Genomic DNA, 22,113 nt, shown 5'->3' with positions numbered 1-22,113 from the left:
AGCTAATGTATCCTGAAGTTTTAAGGGAGAATGGTCACCAAGAGAGAATTGTGAACTTCACCTGTTGTTCAAAAGCAGGGAGTCCTTTGAAATGGTTTGATAAGGATCTGCCCAAGGAGAAGCTCTTTTGTAGCCTGGATCAAAGGCCCTTCATCCTTTAGGGTGTGGTATTAGACTGAATGAACCATCTGGATCCCAATTTCAATAAACCAGTGGTGGTTTTAATCAACAAAATAAGCACGTGGGAGAAGAAAGTCTATGGCATTTATAGCTTGAGGTGCCATACCACAGTCAATTTGGGTCTTTGAGAGAAGGGTAGGAGGTACATTGTGATAGTCAGCATTAGTTTTTAAGAGAGTTCTTAGTGCCCTCTCTGGTTATGGAGATGTATAGTAGTCATTTCTCTTAAAATCTAGATACCCAGAATATCTCTAGTTGTTCCTCAAAAACTCTCTGGATTTCTTCCTTCCTTCCCTATTTATGATCCCCAATAACTTGCCTTCAAATGAAATATGAATTTGTTTAAATTCTGTAAATTTTACTAATAGTTTATGCCATTTTTGAGTTATTTTTTTGTCATGAATTCTCCTTCGTTTGTTTTTGGATCTTTGTGATATTTATGATGTTTCTGTTAAGTTTTCTTTCATTCTATAACAAATGCATCCTTATGATGTAGACTTCAAAAATATGTGCCCTCCACACACAATTGGCAAGGCAACCATACTTCCTGGGAAGCTGAGAGGACACATTTAACTGTCTTGGGGATGACATATTCCTTTTTTTTTTTTTTTTTGGAAATGTTGCTAAAACAAACGCATGCTAAGCAAATTGGGATTATAAAGTTGTAATGACTAGCTTCAGGGAGTGCTAGGATTATGCATAGTTTTAGCACAGGGACAAGAAATGGAGAGCTTGGGATTTGTTCTGGTGCTATTCTTTATACATATACACATACATAAACATAGACATAGACATAGACATAGACATAGACATAGACATAGACATAGACATAGACATAGACATAGACGTAGACATATATATTCCATTTCCTCACTTCTAGTATTTTCACCATCTGTCCCCCTGCCTGGAATTCTCCTCTTCTTTATCTCTGCCTTCCCTGGTTTACTTGAAGTCTCAGCTAAAATCCCATCTATGAAAGAAGCCTTTCCTAGACCTCTTAAATCTTAGTGGCTTCTCTCTGAGATTACTACCGATTTATCCTGTATATTTCATGTGTACAAAGTTGTTTCCATGTTGTCTCCCACATTAGACTGTGAACTCCTTGAGAGCGGGTATTATATTTTGCCTTTCTTTTCATTCCCACTACTTAACACAATCCTTGTCAAATAGTAGGCACTTAGTGCAAGTTGATTGACTTACTATGGCTTGACTCAGTAATATTTTTGTGTAGGATTGATTTGCACTCCTAGGGGAACTACATTTCCCAAAGCCCATGGAATGGTCTCCTCCCTCTCTACCACATACAGCCTGCTAAGATAGTCCCAGGAAAACAGACTAGTGAGAAGCAGAGGTTTTGAAAGGAATGAAAGTGTGGTGGCATACACCTGTAATCCCTGCTACTGGAGAGGCTAAGATTGGCAGATGGTTTGAACTCCAGAGTTCTTAGCTACTGTGGGCTAAGTTGCTGAGGTGTCTGCTCTAAATCCAGAATCAGTATTGTGAGTCCCTATGAGTAGGAGGCCACCAGGTTGCCTAAGGAGAGAAAAGAAGATTATGGCCAACATTGTAGTGTTGATGTCTTGATTCACCCTAGGTCAAGCATGGCCATTTCTCAATGAGTAAGAGGGGTCATGGACCTGAGGCAAAGAGGAAGGGCCAATGATAATGTTCAATCCAGAGTGTTCCAGTATATTTGATCCCATGCTCTGTGCATGCTTGTGAATAAGGTGAACTCTAAAACTGGCAGTGGTGACAGGGCGGCAAAATGTAGGGTTAGGTTCTAGAAGGCTTTCCCCTCAACTGTGTCTCACTTTTGCCAGTTGGTACATCCATGGTAAAGGTAGACACAAGAGACATTCTCTTCCAGTTGCATGCCCTATCCAGAGAAGTCACACCAAGCCTTTGGTACTTTAGAAGTTCTGGTGCTGAGAGTGGACCCCAAGAACCACAAGGTCTCCTCCTGGGAGTGCCTGAGATATCCCCTAGGCAGTAAAACTATGAGTAAGCTGTCTTGATTTCCTATTAATGTAAAGAGTAGAGAAGGACTGAACTCCCAACTTGTTGGGAATGAGGAAAATAATTGTACCTATATCTCAGGATTGGAAGGATAAAATGAGATAATATTTGGAAAGGGAACAAGAGTTTACTAAGCATCTAATATGTTGCAGACACTGTGCTAAGTTCTTTACAATATTTTTCATTTGATCCTCACAATAATTCTGAGGGGTAGATGTTCCCTCATTTTACAATTGAGGAAACTGAGGCAGAAAGAGGTTAAGTAACTTGCTCAGGGTCACACAGGTAGTAAGTGTCTGAGAATAGATTTGAATTTAGGTCTGCCTGCCTTCATACCCAGCATTCTATCCACTGTACCACCTAGTAGTCTTTCTAAAGATGCTATTATTATTGTAATAATTATTGTAATCATGACAATGTGATTAATTAATGCCTGATCATAGGAAATACATTTAGAGGGAATGGGGGCTTATAGCACTTATTTCAATAGATATAATTAAAAATCTGCCAAAAGGAAACAAGCTGAGATTCTTCTTGGCAAATAGCTAATTCTGGTTCTTCACATTTAAACCTATTCTAAATATTTTAAAGCAATGAAAATAGTATTCAGTTTTGGACCCAGATACTTGAAGTATAGATGTATAATGTTAAGCAAGTATGATTGTGATATCCTATAAGTTTCTGTGGGTGGAACTAATTTATTTATTTTTTTAAAACACCTCATTCATTTTGACTCTGCTAATTGGGATTTGTGATCATTTCTCTTAGGGCTGTTTCTCAAGTAAAGCAAAGAAGGTTGAGAGAGAAACTTTTATTCATTCAAAAAAAATAACTTGCTTTTCTTTTTAATTTTTATTGATATCTTTCATTTGTAAGTCAACCATGATCTCTCCCTTATAACATGAAAAAACCAACCAACACAGTAACATCTCTGAGAGCACATGCAACATTCTAATCTATACCCATAGCTTCCCACTTTTCTATGGAGAAAGGGCAATGTGGTTCATTATTGGTTTTCTGAGGCCAAGACTTGTCTTTATAATTAATGCCAGATTAGTGGTTTTTCAATGTGATTTGCAACTTCACTATTGTAACCAATCTATCTATTTCTATATACACACATGCACACACATATGTATGCATACACACATACACACACGTATATGTTATGGCCCTTTAACAGTTTATACAAATATTATCATGCTTCACTGAATTATTCGTTATTGTCATTTCTTAGGGTGCAATAATATCCCATTCTATTAGAGGTGGCTTGGTGTTGCAGTGAATCAGGAAAAACCCGAGTTCAAATCTAGTATCAGAGAGTAGCTATGTGACCTTGGGCAAATAATTTAGCTTCTGTTTGCCTCAGTTTCCTTATCTGTAAAATGAGGACCATAATTGCACTTATCTCCCAGGGTTTTGGTGAAGATCAGATGAGATCAGTTGTTTCAGTCATGTCTGACTCTCTGTGACCCTATTTGGGGTTTGTTTGGCAAAGATACTGGACTGCTTTGCCATTTTCTTCTCCAACTCATTTTACAGAAGAGGAATTAAGTCAAGCAGGGTTAAGTGACTTAGCCAGAGTCATACAGATAGTAAGTGTCTGAGGCATGATTTGAACTCAGGAAGATGAGCACTCTACCCACTGTACCACCTAGCTTCCCTTGCCCCCAAATCCCTGGCTTTTGAGCACAAGCCACAGACTGTTATTGATGCTGGAGTCCCTTGGATTGACTGCCTAGAGTTGAACCTAGTTTTTTAACTTGCCTGTGTTACACCTACTACTTCTTCTCCCTCTCACATCTGACACTTACTACCTGTGTAATCTTGGGTAAATCACTTAATTTCTCCTGGCCAAGGTTTACTCTGCTGTAAAATGAGGTGTTTGGATTAATAAAGTCTCTGAGATCAGCTCTAAACTGGTCTAGCTTCTTCACTTTAGGGATGAATGGTATATTGCTGCCTACTTCTAGCCCTAGTGAGACCGACATGCCCCGTAAGTGTAGTACTTAAGGGGCATAAGACAAGGGCTCATAGGGAAAGAGAAATATATTCTATTCAGTTCACTGCTTATTATAGCTCTTTTGGTTAGAAGAGCCAACAACCCCAATTTCTGCATAATTGTGGGCAGATTTCTTAACCTAATGAAATTTATCCATCTGTAAAATGAGGATCAGAAGCAGTACCATGTGGTTTAATTTAACTAAAACACCTTATGAAGCAAATTTTGTTTTCCACTTGCCCAAGAGAATGCTATTATTCTCTATTATACTGCCATCAACAGCCGGTGCCTCATGTTTCAGGGATGATTTCCTCCTGTAGTTCTTGTGGCTTATGGAACAAGAGGAAAGCTATGCTAAAAGTTTTTACTTCCTTATATTAAGCAGAGTTGCTGCGAGGAAAGTACTTTGGAAACCTTAAAGTGCTATGGGGATATAAATGATTATTTATGATAATCATAATAAAATCAGGTGCAGAGCATGGAAATCCCCCTGGGAAAAAAAGCATTTTCTTTTTCTTGGAGTCATTTTCTTAGTTGATGTCAATCCTTCAATGGATGGGTCAAATAATCAATCCATTTCTCTATTGTGCTGTTCACAACACATTTGTATCTTCTCATTTTGTCCAATTCTGTCCAGGCCTTCCTGTAACTACTCTAAGGAGGATCTACCCAATGTGCTACATACCTTCTCCTGTATCTTTAAAACATTTTTGTGGCCATTAACGAAGTACTCTTGTATCTATCCCTTGTTTCTAGCCACCATTTTCTTTGTGTTCATACATTTCTAGGCGGATCTCATTTGAGTCAGTTTTCCTCCTTCAAATACATGACTATTTAAACTACAATCTGAGGTAGTTAGGTGGTACAGTGGATAAAGTGCTGGACCTGGAATTAGAAAGACTCATCTTCCTGAGTTCAAATCTGGCCTCAGACACTTACTATGTGACCCTGGGCAAGTCATTTAGCTCTGTTTACCTCACTTTCCTCATCTGTAAAATGAGCTGGAGAAGGAAATGGCAAAGCACTCTAGTATCTTTGCCAAGAAAACCCCAAATGGAGTTACAGAGAATTGGACATGACTGAAAAATGATTAAACAACAAGACCACAGTTTGAGCAAATACTAGAGGAGTTGAGATTTATAAGTGATGGGTGTACCTGCATTGATGAAATCACAGCTTTTGAAGCACAGGTATAAACTGAATATAGCTGGGCTAGAAGTATACACACTCAAGTTACTCAACCTGCTTGGCATAAGTTTAAAGTCTTAAAAAATCTCTCCCAGGTACTTCTTGTTTTCAGTATCCTTTCTTGTTAATTCACCCTACAGCACCTCCAGGCCCAGGCTAAACTCCCTAGGTCCTTTTTTGGTCTCTGTCTTAAATCCACCTGTTTGGCTTCCAGCCCAAACTGGGCTCCTTACCTTAACTATTAACTTGGCTGGTATTCCTTGGGTTCTGCCTACAAATATTATCTGATTATGTATTTCTTTGGTTCTGAATCCTCCACTTTCTTTTCCACTTCAGTGAGCTGAGCCCCCAACCTTCATTAGCACACCCCAGTGCTTCCCTTCCCCCTCATCCCCACCCATTTTTCTCTTTTCCTCTCCAGTTCTCTCTGGTCCTTATTTTCAATGCTTCTCTAGTGGATGAATTGTCCCTAGTTCCTCCACTTGTAATGACTTCTTCCTGGATTTTGCCAGCGATCCAAATTTCTCCTTTCACAGGGCATTTAAAAGTAGCTTCCCACCCACCCACCAGGTTCCTTACTCTATCCCATTCTGTGGCTTACAGTGTCTATTTCCTAACTGGCAAGCAAGATCCCTTTTAGTCTAGAAAGGACCTAGCACCATGTCTACCAGGTACCTAATTAACATCTTAAAGAAATCCTTATGTAAACCATAAATCTTGCCCTGGGCTATGCTAGCATTGTACTTTCCCTTACAGCATTCCAGTAGAACAATAGCACATCTGTATTTAATTATAGTTCAACAGAGAAAACCTTGTGATTATTGATATCAGGGGAGGTATATAAAACAGGGAGATATATGCTTGCCAAAGGTTATTTGCCACCATATGGTGAATGTCCAGCATGAAGTCCAATTGAAGAGAGATTCCCTATGATGGTGAATCTTTCCAGATTCTTCTGTTTGCAGATGTCATTGTATTGAGTGCATCAAGTCCCAGAATACTACAAATCCTTCTATATAAGATATATAATAATATAATGCCAGGTGCTGTGAAAAACACTGGGAATACAAAGAAAGGGAGGAAAACAATCACTGACCTCAAGGAGTAAATAATCTAATGGAGGGAAGAAAACATACAAACAATGATGTACAAACAAGAAATATGCAGGATAAATTGAAAGAAATCTTAAAGGGAAATAGTAAGAGGATTTTCATTTGCACTATGGAGAATCAGGAAAAGCTTCTTGAAGAAAGTAGAATCTTTGTTTGGATCTGAAGGAAGTTATGGAAGACAACAGACGGATGAAGAGGGAGAAACTTGCAGGCATGGGGGATAACCAGTGAAAATTCAGGGGGATAGAACATCTTGTTCAAGGATCAACAAAGAAACAGGGGCCAAGATGGTGGAGTAAGCAGTAAGTTGCTCTCACTCTCTGTTATAGACCTTGAAAAATCCAGAAAATATTACCCTAGGAAAATCCTGGAACAATGGAGTCAGCAGAAAGACAGGTACAGCAGGGTTTGTTTTTTTTTTTTGTTGTTGTTGCTGTTGTTTTGTTTTTGGGGTTTTTTAGCTCATGAATTAGGGGTATTAACAGGAAAGGTCCCTCTTGCTATGGCTGGAGGGACCAGTACAGAACAGGAGTTGAACCAGCAAGTCAATGGCAAACCCCAACTCAGCAAACCAGCAGGAGATCCTGAGCCTCAGAGTGGTGGAGCAGGCAAGTGTCAATACCAAAACCCCCATATGCCTTCACACAGCCAGGAGAACTGGCAGACACCAGCTCAGACAACCACCACTTGTCCTCCAGAGACTGGGCCTGCCAGTGCTCTAGCACAGCCCCTGGTGAAGAGGTGACCTCCAGTGGTTGGACTACCCTAGCCCCACACCTTACCCTGAGAGCTTCAGTGTAAGCCCTAGGGAAACAGAAAAAACCCACCTGGCCTTGGGACACACCAGCCATTACCACTAGCTCCAGCTCAGCATCAGGTAAGCTACAGGCTCTATAGGTTCCAACTGCCAGAACCTGAGGCCCCAGCACACAAATCCAGTAACCAGACCCCTACCCCCTAGCACAAGAAGCATGGGATGTGCTACTTGTGCTACAGAAGCAGAGATCAACTTTAGAAGTCAGGAAAAATGCAAACACCATGATCAAGAAGAAACGAAGAAAAACCAAAACCATAGATTCTTACTATGGGGACAGGGAAGATCAAAATACTAATTCAGAAGAGGACAACGTTGACACTACACCCACGTCTGAAACCTCAAAGGGGAATATGAACTGGTTTCAAGTCCAAAAAAACCTTCTTGGAAGACCTCAAGGGGGATTTCAAAAGTCAAATTAGAGAGGTAGAAAGGTCAGCAAAGAGGCCAGCATCACTGGGACTTAGAATATGTGGAGAGGAAGAAGCTGTAGGAAGATTGGAAAGGTAGAAGCATTCTGGGTTATGAAGAATTTTAAAATCCAAGCCAGAAGGTTTTATATTTTATACAGGAGGCAACAAGGAGACATTGACATTAATTGAATAGAGAAATGACAGAGGTCAGAGCTGTACTTTGATAGCTGGGTGGTGGATGGGTTGCAGTGAGGAAAATCTTGAGTCAGGGAGATCAAACAACAGGTTTTTGCAATAGTCTAGGCATGAGATGATGAGAATCCATACTAAAGTGGTGGCAGTATCATATGAGAAAAGTGGACATATAAGAAAATGTTATAAAGGTAGTATATAGACAGGACTTGACAACAGATGGAATATAGGGGGTAAGAGAGAATGAGGAGTTGAGAATGACACCTAGGGTTTATGCTTGGACAATAAATAGGAAGTTAGGAAGAGGGAAGGTTTTGAAGAATAGATAATGAATTTAGTTTTGAATAAGTTGAGTTCAAAACGTCTATGCAATATTCATTTTGACATGACTAACAGGCAGTCGGAGATATGAGTCTGAATGGAGGCTTAGAGAAAGGTAAGGGGCTAGATAAGTATATATAAGAATCATCGGGCGGCTAGGTGGTGCAGTGAATAGAGTACTGGCCCTGGAGTCAGGAAGACCTGAGTTCAAATCCGGCCTCAGACATTTAACACAAAAACTAGCCTTGTGACCTTGGGCAAGTCACTTAACCCCAATTGCCCTCCCAAAAAAAAAAAGCAAAAAAAAAAAAAAGAATCATCAGCATAGGGATGTTAATTGAATCAATAGGGGCTGATTAGATCACCAAATGAAATAACATATGAGAGGAGAAGAGGGCCCATGACAGAGCCTTCGGGGACACCCAGGGTTTGTGGGTGTGACCTTGATGAAGAGTCAGCAAAGGATATTGAGAAGGGATGATTAGAGAGTTAGGAGAAACAGAAGAGTATAATATCATGAAAAACTACAGAGAAGAAAATATCTAAGAGAAGAAGATGATGGATCATGTCAAAGGCTGATGAACAGTCAAGATGTATGAGGATTAAGAAAAGGGCTTTGGATGTGGCATTTTAGAAATTACAGGTAATTTTGTAGAAAGCAATTTCATTTGAATGATGAGTTTGAAAGCCAGATTGTGCAGGGTTAGGAGGAGAGTAAGAGGAAAGGAATTGGAGACACTGAATGCAGATGGTCTTTTTAAGGAGTTTAGCCACAAAAAGGAAGAAAGAGGGGGAACAATAAGTTGTAGAGTTTATGATGTTCATTTGAAAGGACAACCCATAGAACTTGTCACTTAGTGCAAGTATCTTGAAAACAGATGAAGAATTGATCCCAGAATTACATAAGAGGAAGAGAATGGTGACTAGATCTCCTTTTATGAAAATTGATAGTAGGTACTTAGTAAGTCCTTCTTTCCTCCCTTCCTTCTTTCCTTCCTTCCTTGCAATTTTTATTTGAGGGAGTTTCCACCTTGGAAATTTCCTGTACCAATGAAATCACAGTGGCATTTACACACACACACACACACACACACACACACACACACACAAGACTGAATCAAGTAATGCTATAATCTACGACGAAGCAAAGTTAAGGACTATTCAAAAGGCAATGGAAATTCTCATGGTGGGTATGAGTAAGCTGGAATGCAAATGAAGAATTTTCATAAAGGATGTCATCAGAGAAACTAATAACTAGAAAGATGATGAACCAATCATGTTGCAAAGAAGGAGTAACTGGTGGCTTGTAGATTGCAAGCTCCATTTATATACATATTATATCAAGAGATTGAAAGGAAGTTCCCCATGATGTGGGGGTGGGCTGTCCACAGTGGATTCATAGGAGGACATAGATGAGAGACAACTAGGCTGGACAAGTATGGATGGGTTTTGATTTGTATTATTAGAGCAAATGCCCACATTGATGAAATCAATAGAAAAGTGGGATAAATTTAGCACCAGAGTTATTGTGAAGATCAAATGAGATAGCATAAAGTATATTGCAAGCCTTCAAATGCTACATAAATGCTATCTACTTTTATTATCATGAGATCAGAAATTCATTGAGAGTATTTGATTGATTATTCATTCCCCCTTGCTTTGGTCTGTCTAGCCCCTAAATTCACCATAACTTTAGGGCAGAAAGTTCATTACCTACTTACTGAGACCACTGATGGGAACCTATATTGTTTAAACAGGATGCCTTTCAAGCATGGTTCCTATACAGACAGATTGTTTTTGGTTTGACATGTTCAGAGGGTTTGGTGATCACCTTTCTCTAAAAAATAACCACTAAAGCACAATCAAAGCCTCTCAGAAATGCTATCTGGCTTTGTACTGTGCTTTTAGTATATACTTTCAAATCTATTTTCCTTTTCTGTTTTGCCCAAGCACTTTTCAACAATGAACAATTCATAACAGTAAAATTTACATTTATCAGACAGCTGTCTGCTACAATTTGTAAGATCATATTTCTTTTCTACAGCTTATAAAATGAATTGAAAATTTAGGGTGCCACTTAAAGCTTTTGTTTGTGCATTTGGTCCATTAACAGTAACTGAATTACGGTGGATGGGACTAAATGAAGAGGAGCAATTTACAAAGTATGTGCCATACACCATGAGATTCTTTTTGACAGCAACTATGAGATAACAAATTTTGTGTAAAAAGCTTCTGATGGGAGTAGAAAATTTTTTGTGAAGTTGGTTCTTCCTTCCTCCCTCCCTTTCTCCTTAACTCCCTCCTTCCCTCCCTTCCTCTCTCTTTCCCTCCCTCTCTCCCTCCCTCTCTCCCTCTCTTCCTCCATCCCTTCCTTCCTTCCTTCCTTCTTTTTCTTTATTTCCTCTCCCCTTCTCTCTTCCTTCCTTTCTCCTCTCCTTCCCTCCCCCTTTCCTCCTGAGTATGTGCCCAGCAATTGCTTCTGTGTCTGTCACCTGAGAACTTACTTAGCTAAGTACAGAGAAGCCACACACCAGAAAGTTAGCTACAGCAATTCATTAAACAGTCAGTTATCAATAAATGGGAATAATTCCACTAAAGAACTAGAAGATCTTTTGATGGATTTAAATAAAAAGAAGTGCCAACAAGTTTCCAGCAGGAATAAAGATAGGAGACAATGCCTATAGCATATCTGAAGGCAATGATTAGGTATATATCATCTAATCATAAAACTAAGAAAATCTCACTTATTATGCGCTACATGCCAAGCATTGTGTTATGGTGATACAAATAGAAAAATGAAAATAGTCCTTGTTTTCAAGAACCTTAATTTCTTATAAGGGGAGACACAGATAAGTAACACACATATAGTGGCCAGGGAAGGGTATCTTGGTGTTAATAGTAAAGAAACCCATTTATCCAAGTCATAGAAAAATAGAAATCAGAGGAGGTATACATAGAAGAACATGTACCATACAATACAGAGTGAAGGTGCTATCCCATTGGGTATGAGATAACTCAGTTCAACTGAGAAAAAGAGAAAGAGACAGAGAGAGAGACAGACAGACAGACAGACAGACAGACAGACAGACAGAGAGACAGAGAGACAGAGAGAGAGACAGAGAAAGAGAGAGAGACCTGGATCATATCCAAAGGGAAACTCCTTGCAATCTCTTGTGTAGCAAGAGAGGAATAGGGACATAATAGAGACTGCCAGTCCCTCTCATGTCTTCCCAGTATCTTCTATTTTAGCAGCTTGAAGTGGGGATTGACCTCTTCTATCTTTTTCTCTTGTAGCTGGGAGCTGGAAGCATCCAAAGATACTCCACTTGAAGACTGAGTCCTAAAGGGGACTGGTGCTTGAAGTGGACTAGTCCCATAAGTAGACCATCCTTGAAGAGTTCCCCATGGGGGTTTTTTAAGAGTTTTTTTTTAAGTTTTTTTAAAGAATCTTTTAAAGAGTCACAAAAGGACTCTTGAGAACTGAAGACTTCTCACTTCTCACCAATCCCACCCCTCCACTAAGTGCAAGGCATTCATCTACACCAATAAGGAGAGAATCCTATACCAATGGGCATGGGGCAGGAGTTATATTCATTTGGAAAGTTGTAGGGATGGTGAGTGGAGCTATAGAGGAATAACTTCACACACCCTTTCAAGGAACAATGGCAAGATTGATTTGATTATGGTTTCAGTATTGGAAAAAGGGGAAAGAAAAGGTATGTGTTTGGTAAGGTAAGTAGTAAGAAGATGGCAGGGGAATAAAGTGATGCTTGACTGGGGCCTACTTGAAATAGTGGACCAGGTGAGGCACTTACCAATTAGGGCAGGAATTTCAGATCTAAAAAGATTAAGACTTCTAAGGCATGGTCTTTTATCCTGGTGAAAACATGGGGTTAAGGAGTAGAAAATAGGAAGCCAAATTTTACTTAGCACCATCTTGAAAAAAAGTAGAGAGGCTGGGGCGGCCAGGTAGCACAGCAAGTAGGAGCACCGGCTCCAGTGTTAGGATGACCTGGGGATCGAATCCGGGCTCAGACACTTAGCACCCACCCAGAAACACCTGGCTATGTAACCTTGAGCAAGTTACTTAACCCCAATTGCTTAGGGAAGGCCAGGTGGCTCAGCAAGTAAGAGCACCGGCTCCAGTGTCGGGATGACCTGGGGATTGAATCTAGGTTCAGATACTTAGCACCACACCCAGAAATAACTAGCCATGTAACCTTGAGCAAGTTACTTAACCCCGATTGCTTAAAAAAAAAAAGTAGAGAGGCCTAGTTTATAGCAAGGAATATCCAGGAAGTATGAGTGGGAAATGGAAGTCAGGGTCAGTCACAGAGAGATCAACCCTGCAGAAACTATGTTTGGAGCTGCCATGGCTAATCAGTTTAATTTGCATGATCAGGGTTCTAAGGCCCATGGGCTATTCTTATGCATCAGTACTTTTCCTTCCCATCTGTGCCTATTTGAATGCCATACATCTGTACTGATGGTTGTGGGGAACAGAAAAGAATGATGATCCATATAGTGATCCATGTGAGTGAGCACAAATGGACTTACTTTTAAAATATGAAAAAACAGAGTCCAGGAGGGAGAGTTATCTACAATGAGACTGAGAAAGATAGGTTGTGGCCAAGTTCTAAAGGGATTTATTTATAAGCTGCACAGAGGAGTTTATCTTTGAACCTAGAGGCAATAGGAAACCATCTGAGTGTTCAGAGTAGGGGGGTGATATTGTCAGATCTGCACTTAAAAAAAATAATTTTGGAAACTGTGGAGAGAATGGGTTGGAGTGGGGAGAGACTTAAGGAAGGAAGAAAAATTAAAAATCTCTTGCAGTAGTCCAGAAACTGGTGATTAGTGCATGAACATGGACTGATGAAAAGAGAGAAGGGGGTGAATGTGAGAGATATTTTGGTGGTAGAAGGCACAAGATATGACATTTGAATGATTATGTGGCATGAAGGAGAATGAGAGGCAGAGGATAGTACTCGAGTTATGAACCTGGGAGACTGAAAGAAGACTGGTGTCCTTGACAGAATTAGGGAAGTTTGGTAGAAGGAAAATGCTTAGTCTTACGAAAAGTTAGCTGGATTGGGAACTAGAATTAGATCATAAGTCTCCTAATTCAAAGCCCTATTAACAGCTGGGGCAGTTAGGTAGCACAGTGGATAGAGCACTGGTTTTGGAGTCAGGAGGACCTGAGTTCAAATTTGACCTCAGCACTTAGCACTTATCTGTGTGACCCTGGGCAAATGACTTAATCCCCAATTGCCTCTCCAAAATGCAAAACAAATCCTCCTGCCACCCAACCTTACTAACAGCATGACCATAGATCTGACCATGTTAGCCCTTGCTTAACCAACTCCAGTAATTCTCTATTCCCTCCAGGATCAAACATACAACCCTCTATTTGACATTTAAAACTTGTTATACCCTAGTTCTTTTTACCTCTTTAATCTTATTATACTTGACTCCCTTCCATGAAGTCTATTATACTGTTACCCAGTGTAGAAGGATGTTAAACATTTTTTGTTTAAGTATCCCCAGTACCTGCTGAAGTACCTGGAACTTAGTAGATACTTAGAAAATGCTTATTTATTGACCACTACCTTTTATACTTCCACATATACCAGGGTAAACAAAGGATTAAAAATCAAACCAGCAAACGGAATATAAAAAGCAAAACATTTGCACAACTAAAAAAAAAAAAACCTAGTTTATACTCTGGAAGGTGATCGTTGTTGTTGTTGATGATGATGAGTCATGTCTGACTCTTTGTGACCTGTGGACCACACTGTCCATGGGGTTTTCTTGGCAAACCTGAAGGTGATAGGGTGAAATAAATATGGTTATTAAAATGAGATTGCCTATGAATCAATTTCTTAGACATAGAACAGGGGTTCTTAACTTTTTTTTTGTACCATGGACTCCTTTGGCAGTCTGGTGAAACCTATGGACCCCTTCTCAGAACAATGTTTTTAAATAAATGAAGGAAATGTTAAGTTACAGTTAGTGTTAGAGAAAATGAAGATGCAATTTCTGCTTCCTCCAAGTTCACAGACCCCTTGCTGCTCTGTGGACCCCAGGTAAAGAACCCCTGGCACACCTCTAGAAGAGCACTAGTCACACTAGTGAATTAAAATTGGACAAAAGTTGTGAAGAAGGAAAAATCCTGTACATTTATATCTAGCAGAAAACAAAATAAACAGAACCAAAATCAATTCCTCTTTATGACAGACTCATGTCAAAAATATTTGATGATGGCCTGGAGAAAACTCTCCCTCTATCTTTCTTTATTCAGACAATCTGGGAGAACCACCCTCCAATTGATGGGCTTCTATGAAACGACACCAATGGAAACTCCTGATTATCAGATGTGATCCTGTAGAACCCAACTGTGGAACAGAGAGGCAGCCTGACTTTCACTTAAGATATGGCTCAGTCTTAGCCCTTTCAAGTCTTCTTGCCTGCAGATGCCCATGAGCAGAGCAACCCCTAAAGGATTTCTAGAAAAAAAAATACATAAATGCTTTTCTGGGTCAGACCAATGATCTTCTCAGGAATTCACAATATTCTGAGTTTGATGTTGGCAACAGGGTGTTTGTTTGTTTAATGAAAAGGTGATAGTTGCTTTATAGAAAATTCACTTCACAATTTGGGAGGTGAACACCACTAATGCCCTTTTCTAATCCACTATGAAATTTTAGCCACCAATTTGCCTTCCTTCTCATTAAGAAAGGTACTGGACCTGTGATTTCATTGAACATAAGGAATTCCCAGAATGAGGAAAACTCCTTGATTCCTCAGCAGGCTGCACTTTGGATTTCCTCTACCAAGTCCCAGAAATGTCTTAATCCTGATGCTCTCTCCACATTTCCTGTCTTGGGACCTTTTCCTCTGATTGGATGGTTCCTCCAAGAATCTACATTTAAAAAGGTCAAGAAGTCAGCCAGTTCTCATTTCTTTCAGATTCCTTCTAAGTGTTGTCTTCCTCTATTAGAATGTAAGCTCCTTGAAGGTGGGGGCTGTCTTTATGTTCGTATTTGTATTTCTTGCACACAGTACTTAATAGATGCTTGCTGCTTGACTGTCTCTGACAGCATCTCCATTGCAATTTATAGTCTTGGAGAACTCCCCTAGAGCACTGACTGACTTGCCCATGGTCACACAGTATGTATTATTGGGGAGATTTCAACCAATCTCTTCTTGGCTCCAAGGCCAGCTCTCTTTCGACTAAGCCACATTGACTATAATATCCTTCTTGAAAATGCTAAATATATGCCACTTCTTTCAGTTGTTTAAGTGGTATTTGCTCATTTGGTTAATAGATGAGTAGGAAGAGAATTGATTCCCCTTCTCCCACATAATGCTGTGCCACAATACCTTGTGTATGGGAGGGAAGTATAATGTATTAGAAAGAGTATTGCATTTGGATTTGGAGGGCCTTGGTTCAAATCCTTGTGCTGTGACTTACTTCCTATATGGTCTTCAGCAACTGATTTGACCCACCTGGGACTCAGTTTTCTTTTTTATAAAAGAAGGGCGTTGGATTAGGAGACCACTAAGATCTCATTTAGCTCTAATATTCCTTTATCCTACTCAGGCCATGTCTCTTCCTTTCAAGGTAGGGGGAAGGGAAGGGGAGAAGTTACTCACCCTGCATGTGCCTTTCAATTATTGTAGAACTTTTGAAAAGTCTACAAGACTCAACTGAATTTGCCAGCATGAAGAAAACAAGAGATTGAAAATTAGAACCAGAAGGCATAGCAGCAGCATAAATGGCCTAAAATGCTCACCCACAAAACAGAGATAATGAGGATAAAAGTGACATGAATCTGAAATTTTGAAAAATGTGTTTGATGTTTATCTGGTTGGATAAGAAGGCTTAAGGATGGACTGTCAAAAATTCATGCCAAAGGAAAGTAAAAATGACACAATTGAAATAATTGAAGCCACACAGCACATTACCAACACTAGATTCCTCTGAAGAACAATTCACACGACCAAGGAAATAAATGCTCTTAGATGTTGAAAGCAAAATCCTTATCAGGATAGATGCCGAGCATTTGGGAAACAATTTGTGGATGTGGAAAAAAAAATAATCTCCTTTTCCCATGATGTAGTAGCAGGGAATAGATCAAAGAACGTCAGTCAGAGAAGTCCAGCAGGGGGCAAAACAAAGAGGAGGATTTTCATATTAAGTGATGGTGAAAAAGGAATAAGGTAACTTGCTGAATAGCAAAATAAAGGTATATACATGTTCTCTGGGTTGACAATCAGGGATACCACTAGGTGATTTATCATATTATTCAAATGTCTAATTTCACTCCCTGTTTCTCTCTTCCTTTCAAATGCCAGTCCTATTTCCATTTCCTTATGAAGGTAAGGCTAGATGCAGGTGAGTGACACATTTTTAATTTTTATATAATTGGTCCTAATCTGTGATTTCATTGGTGAAGAGAATTTAATTGTATGTGGAAAGTCCTTGGATTAATGCCTGTCAATTTATGTAAGTCAGCAACAAGGCAGCCAAGACTGGAGGCAGTTTGTACTAGGGAAATTAAACCATTACCACCATCTTGACAACAATCTCCCCTCAGACCATCTTGGAGATCACTCAGGAACCTAAACCCAAGAGCTGTAGCAATAGTATTGTTCCCCCAAATCATCAGACATGCTCCCAGCCTCATCATTGAGGGGACATGCATCATTGTGGAGGAATTCACCTTCCTCATCACCACCAGTAACAGCTGCTGACCAGTTCATCATCAACAAACAGATAAACATATAAGCCCTAGGAGTGGCAACACCCAACAGACCACAGGTCCTGCTTCCAGTTCAGTCATTATCTGTGGAGAAGGGCCAGCTATCTATACCATTTTCCAACCAATTGCCACCCACAGGATAGTTAATCCAGTCTAACCGAAGCAGCAAGGCACCCTGAGGGAGAGACAGAAGGCAAGTCAAACTACCATTGCCACCTTGACCACCATGTCCCCTTAAACCCTAATGGAGTTAGCTCAGGACCCTGAACCCAATGGCATTGGAATATCAGTATTTTTAGTGCCCTTAATCATCAACCTGGTAAGCATCCACTTTGGAGAAACATCTGCTCTTGCAAGGGCTACAGCTACATTTGCTGAAGATGAATAAAGAAAGTTCTTGTCAATGAAGAAACTGACATAAGAAACTGATATCTTTTTATCAGTGAAAATGACATTAAAGATAAGGCATTGCCATCTATTTTGACTTTTCTATATGATTTGCAGTTGGAATCTTCCATATGGGTTGTCTACCCCATTAGAATATAGGCTCCTTGAGAGCAGGGACTATCTAACTTTTCTGTTTGTATCTCCAATGCTTAGCACATAGTAAGCACTTAATAAATGCTTCATTCATTCATTCATTCCTTTATAATTTACATTCTTGAAGTAGCTTGAGGACTGGGGAAGTTAAATGACTTGTCCACAGTTGCCTAATTACTGCGTATTAGAGGCAGAACTGGGGCCTGGGTATTCTTGACTCTAAGCACATCCAGTACTTGATCACAGTACTTCTTGTTGTTTTTATTTTTAAAATTTTTTTGGTTTGTTGTTTTTTTTTTTGTTTGTTTCACTCTTTTTAATGGAGTTGACACATAATTGCAACCATGTTTTCTGACTTAGACGTCCTTGGTTTAGTTCAGACATCCCAGGATTCTTCTAACTTTGCTGCTCTTCTTCTGTGGTTTTCCTTTAAGTCTTGAATAATCTGGAAATGGTTCCTTGGGGTGACTTTGGTCGCCTACTTGCAGCTTCCATCTAAATCTCCTCTCTTATGAAAGAGATGCCTAAACATTTAGAATTCCATAGTTGGAAGGGACCAAAGAAATCATCCTAACAGAAGAATACAAGCTTCTGGGTTTTTTGTCTTTGTATTCCTGGCACTGTCTAACACATAGTATATGTTTATTAAATCGAATTGTTTGAATTGATCCTAACATTTTTCTGAAACATCAATTCCTACTATGATATAACTGACAAATGGTCATTCAGCTTCTGCAAAAAATTTCTGTTTAGTTAGGAAATTTTTCCTTACACTAAGTTGGAATTCTCTCCTGCCCATTTGTCATAGTTCTACCCTTTATAGTCTTTTTTTTTATTTTTGGAGGGCAATTTGGATTAAGTGACTTGTCTAAGGTCACACAGCTAGTTTTTGTGTTATGTATCTGAGGTCAGATTTGAAGTCAGGTCATCCTGACTCCAGGGCTGGTGCTCTATTCTCTGTGCCACCTAGCCACCCCTTACCCTTTGTAGTCTTATGACAACAAGTTTTTATATTTCTTGCTGAGAACTTTTTTATACAATTCTGATTATGCCAGGCAAAGTATCCAAAGTGCAATAGCATTCCCTTGAAAACTTTCATGGGAGGTGATCTCACCAAATTTCAAGGTGATCCATTTCCATTTGGGCCAGCTTTAACTGGTTAGGAAGGTTTTTCTGACATCAAGCTTCAACATGGTAAGGTAATCAATGGATCACAGAGACCCAGATGAGAGAAATGCCCCCCAAATCCCCAATCACTATAGACATACTACTTTGCTGCATACCAGAGACTTGTCTGACTCTGTCCCTTTCTTCCCTGGTCTCTTGCTTTACATCATCAGTGTCATAAAGGACCAATTTCACATATACTGAAAAGCCTCAAATTGCCTTTTCTACTTAAATGTACAGGCAGAAACCAGCAGGCAACCTTTCCAGAGGTTGAAATAGTCATAAAATATTAATGTTTTGAAGGGACCTCACAGATCATCTATTTCAACTCTCATTTTACATGTAACAAGTATATCAGCATGAGTGGTAGCATTTTTATGTGGACCTTTACCAATGGCCAGGACCATGGACTGAGATGAAAGTCAATCAAACCTGCCCTTCTTTGGCCACACTCTTTCTATTTCCAGACTTTTCAGGTATTTAATGATTATGGTTTATAGTTATGATTAAGGAATGGTTTAATTAGGTTGGTCAAAAGTTCAGTAAAATGTGAAGTAAAAGATGGGGACCAGCATTCTAGTCACATCCCTGGTTCAATTCATCAAAAGCAGGAAAAACAGGGTTACATCCATTTCTCCCTAAGTCACAGTTTTTTCAGCCCAATTATTAATTATAGGAATATGGGAAATTGGTATCTGTTCACAAGGGTGCTGTCGCCCAGCTGCAGCCAAGGTGAAATGGTCCAAACTCACAACTGTAACTTCTACCTGTGTAGAGACATGAGGTAATGTGGTCTTGTTGGGGTCCTCTGCTACTTTCTTCTTTTTCTACTTTACTCCCCCTTCATGAAAAAGATTTTCTTCATTCTCACTGAAGTCTGTTGGGGGTCTAGTCTCTGAGTTAGGAGCACTTTGATGTACTATCTCTTTAACGACCTTTTCATACAGAGCACTTTTCAACCGAAAAATAAAAGCAGAAAAGTACTGTTGCGTAAAGAAAAATATTTAAATTAACTGTTAAAAAAATGTTAGATATTGACATTATTATGAAAGAACATGCTGATACCAGAAAGAAGTAGGAAAAAAAAACTTTGGTTCAATAAAAACTGCTAAACTATGTGTATGAAGAAACCTTGCTTTCAGATGGGATTTGATCAGTTTCAGATGGAAAATGAGCTCTGGAATAAATGTAAGGACTAAAATCACTTCATGAAAGATGTAACATGATGCCTAATTGTATGTAAACAGTTTGAAGTATTAAAAGAACAGAGAAAGAAATTTTGTTTATAAAAAACAGAAATAAATAATAATAAACAGTTATAAGGACACAAAATGAGATGGAAAGGCCTGTTGAAAACTGAAGAGCTATAGGATATTATGGTTTTTCAGCTTAGTTGTATGTAGTCATTTCATTACTAAAGATGGTAAAACTAAAAAAGTTTAATCATATAACTATTTGAAGACTGAGGTGTAATTAAATAAAGTCTATTGATTTTATAGGGAAAATTGGGGGGGAGGGGAAGGGTTGTTACTTTTAGAGTGAAAGGTAAGTCACTAAGAGCCAGGAGTCCGATTTAAACAGTTAAAGTATATAGAAGACAGGAGAGGAGACTGATCTGAAGCACATGACAGAAGAGGGAAGAGACATTAGGAGAGCCAAAAGCAGTCTGTGGGAGCTATTTGAAGAGACCTCCAGCAAGAGAACTCAGTTGGCATGGATGCTTTGACTGCTAGTTTCTTGACTTAATAAATACTGAATGTCCAAGTATTGTCCTTCAGCTCTATTTAAAGCTGAAGAGAGGTAGAACTTCTCAGAAGTACATTATCCTTTCCTGTCCCCTCTGGTTTGAGAGGTAACAACAGAAAGGGTAAAGACCAGAACTTCTGCTGCTTTACTGCATAAGAATAGAATAAGAAATAGAATAATATAAATAAGAATATAATATAATAATATAAATAAGAATAGAATAAGAAAACTAAGCTAGTTTGCCTTGTAGAGTAAGAACAGAACTTTGTTCTAATTGGACAAAGCAGTGTCCTGTTCAGTAAATACCTGACTGAGCTGATTGGTATAGCTCAGGGCTGGGGAATGTGTGGCCTTCTAGGTCCTTGGGTGTGGCCTTTTGACTGAGTCCAAGGACCTAGAAGGTTACCTGGGACCTTAAGGCCACAGGTTCTCCAGCCCTAGTACAGCCTAAAGATAGCCAGCCTGATGAACTTTGTAGGTCTATGGTTTGAAGGAAACTATTAGTCACTTGAAGGGGTAACATTTTCTAAATGCCCTTTTTAGGGTGAGTGTAAGGTGAAAAAGCTTATAAATGCTAAATTTGAGGATAGAGAAGAAGAGGATTTTTCTATCTGGAAAGTGTTGTTGACCAACGGATAGGCAGTTAGTAAAGATGTGCTTTTGTGTGGTGCAAAGATTTCTGAATAGACCAATAAAATCAAAGCCTACAGTCTAGTATGACTTTTCTTCACTCATATGCTTCCCTGTCAGGTCCCTATGGGTATATGCTCACTCTTTCCCCAAAGATATTAAGTGTATTGGTGGGAGAGTATGACTTAGGTCATGTGGACACTTGCTTGTATCATACGAGTACCTGTGTTTTGTAATTTCTTTAGCTTTATTAAGAAAATGGTTATTATAAGATCTAAAAGTATCATTATTATGAGTGGCTACTTGTATAAATAGAAACACATTTGTGGGAGCTAAAGAGCTAGATTGGTGAGTGGGGAGTATGCAATATTACCATCAACAGGATTACTCACAAGACCCAAAAAATTTAAGTGTAAGCATGTGGTAGTAGTCCCTTTCTGGGAAATTAGACCTGTTAATGTGAGAGTATGAATAGTTGTCTTTTTGCATGGCCAGGTAAGAGGTATGAGGTGTTATAAGTGGGAGTGGCCACTGCATATACCCCAACAGTGTTATATATGTATCTCTAAACAAACTAGGTAGATGAAGCTATGTCAGAATGTTAGAGTTCTGGAAAGGAGGCTATGTCTACAGAAGAGCAAACTAAGACTCAGAAAGATGAAGTGAATTTACTTAAAGATGGAAAGAAAGTCAATCATAGAGCCAGAACTCCAATCCACACACATATATTTGGTCATCCACTCCTCATCTAGTACCATTATCAAACTGTGAGGAAGTGTCCACACCTGTTTCCTTTCATGATTTTAATTGCCTTGGTTTCTGGGCCAGCAGAAATGCTAAGAACTTTTCCCACATAGCAGGCATATCTTCTTTACCCACTGTGTGTTACCTTTTTACTGTGTTATTATGACATGTGCATGAGAGAAGTCAGAAGAAATCACTAGATGAGGTCTAAGTAAGGGGATCGTTTCTGGTTTGGGGTGTGTGTGTGTGTGTGTGTGTGTGTGTGTGTGTGTGTGTGTGTGTG

The sequence above is a fragment of the Petaurus breviceps genome, unplaced genomic scaffold (assembly GCF_028583685.1).
Source record: "Petaurus breviceps papuanus isolate PSGF00001 unplaced genomic scaffold, PetGlider_PUasm1.0 90743, whole genome shotgun sequence".
NCBI lineage: Eukaryota > Metazoa > Chordata > Mammalia > Diprotodontia > Petauridae > Petaurus > Petaurus breviceps.
Note: the sequence above shows the minus strand (reverse complement) of the source record.